Raw genomic sequence first — 2270 nt, 5'->3', positions numbered from 1 at the left:
CCTACTGCACAGCTCATCATGGATGGGAAAGAGAAAAAAAGCAATCTAGTGGGTGGTGTTCTGTCTAGCTCGGAATGAAATTAACCTTGTTCCTATCTGAAAACAAAACAAAGCAAAAAACAGGTTGTCACCACCTTGAGAGTGAGAATGAGAGGAAGTCAAACAATGGATCTTCTTGATTACATTAGAAGTTGCAAGAACAAACAATATTAGAATAAAAACTCCTCCAAGATCACAGTAGCAAGAAAGATGGAAAGACAGAAAAGAACACTAGGAAGAAGAGGATGAAGTGGCTCAAAAAACAATCAAAACCCAGCAGCAGAGCCAGGGACTAAGGCTGCCCCACTGGCCCTGCTCTATTTGTTATTCTCTTCAGGGTTTTTTTCAGTGCAAGTTTGACGTCTCTATTTCTGAGGCTATAGATAAGGGGGTTCAGCATGGGCACCACGTTGGTATAAAGCACTGAGAAAAACTTCTCCTGACCCTAAGACCCAGCAGATGATGGTCTGACATAAGCGAGCAGCCCAGATCCATAGAAAAGGCCAACAGTGATCAAGTGGGAACCACAGGTACTGAAGGCTTTAGACCAGCCCTTAGCTGACGACATGTGAATGATATTGAAAAGAATCAAAGCATAAGAAATGAAGATAATAAGACAAGAGACTATAATAACAATGCCCACAATAATAGAAAGCAGGAGCTCATTAACATAGGTGCTGCTGCAGGAGAGCTGGAGCAGGGGGATGATGTCACACATGTAGTGGTTGATGATGTTGGAATTACAAAATATCAGCCTGACCATGCATTCTGTGTGAGTCATCCCAACAGCAAACCCCATCACATATGAAGCAGACATCAGGAGAGAACATACCTGACGGGACATGGTGACAGTATACTGTAGGGGCTTACAGATGGCCACGTAACGATCGTAGGCCATGGCTGTCAGCACACAGCACACAGAGTTGACAAAGAAGCAGAAGAAAAACACCTGAGCCATGCATCCTGTAAAGGAGATGATGTTCCTCTCTGAATTAAAGCTCATCAGCATTTTGGGGGTAAAAATGAATGAATAGCAGAGATCAATGAAGGACAGATTGAAGAGGAGAAAGTACATGGGGGTGTGAAGGTGGGAATTGAGGCAAATAAGATTTATTAAAATCAAATTTCCCACCAAGGTGACCATACAGTTCACCAATAACAGAAAAAAACAGGGGCAACTGAAGCTCAGATTGGTATGTTAATCCTGTCAGGATAAAGTCAGTTACAAAAGAGTCATTTTCCATAGTTGTTCACTTCATGAGAATGAGCTGCAGGAGCAGGGGTAAAGATGACAACAGCAATGCACCCTCAGTCTTTATCTGCAGAGTGAGTTTTGCATCTGCTGGTTTACAAGATGATGAATGTGTGAAGACATACAGCAGGTTATCCAGGAGCCTGATTACCAGAGAAGATTCTCCAATCCTGAGCATCCAGTTATTCCTCCCTTCTTCTCTCTCCCTTGCTTAGCTTGTGGGTCACTCTGTTGGTAGACTGCCTAATGTCTCAGCATTTCCTCCTTCTGACAAAGGCTTCTCCCAGGCTCACATCAAGTGTTCCCCTCCAAAATCCTTGACTTAAGTGGTTGTGAGGGTGGAAAGAAATTAGTAGTTCAGGGATGATTTCTGTTGCCTGAAGACTCCACTGATGCTGGGCGTTGAGGACCCTTCATCCCAACTATTATGAGGGAGAAAAAATTCTCCAATGATGGAAGGAGACTCTAGCTATCAGCACAGTCCTCAGTCTTCCATAAACTTGAACAGGTATTCTGGAAAATAAGCCAGAATTCTACCTGAAAATTTGCCCAGAAGGTCCTCTTCACTTGTAAGGAGGAAAACAGCGCCATTATATTTGCTTCCCCAACAATAAGCTGGTTTGAACGGGGATGAACTTCATGCCCTAGGTATATGGGGAAATTGATCTGAAGTACAGAAAAATATCCTCTCCCATTGGTTTCCTCAGAAGTTCAATGAGCCTCTGGAGGGGAGAATTAATGAGCCTGTGTCTACAGGGACTCAATGATTTTCTAAGCTTAAATTTCTTATGACGAACTCCTAATCCACAGTGCAATGGAATGATGGCCCCATTGTTCTCTTACCTCAGAATCGCCTGGATCCTAAGTACAGATCTAAAGAAGGTCTAGGAGCAAAGTCATCTGCAATTTCTAGTAGTTTTCTAGAAGACTTTGGGATTGCATTAATAAAATATGAGATCATTGGTTTAATACTGCTTAT

At 42.7% G+C, this 2270-nt stretch overlaps 1 pseudogene; it reads right to left on the bottom strand.

The window, feature by feature from the left end:
• Positions 1–331: 331 nt before the first annotated feature.
• LOC143644977 (olfactory receptor 8C8-like) lies at positions 332–1283 on the bottom strand (annotated as a pseudogene).
• Between the last annotated feature and the right edge of the window lie 987 nt (positions 1284–2270).

Source organism: Tamandua tetradactyla, chromosome 8, assembly GCF_023851605.1.
Source record: "Tamandua tetradactyla isolate mTamTet1 chromosome 8, mTamTet1.pri, whole genome shotgun sequence".
Taxonomy (NCBI): Eukaryota; Metazoa; Chordata; class Mammalia; order Pilosa; family Myrmecophagidae; genus Tamandua; species Tamandua tetradactyla.
This window is presented reverse-complemented; position numbering and strand designations above follow the sequence as displayed.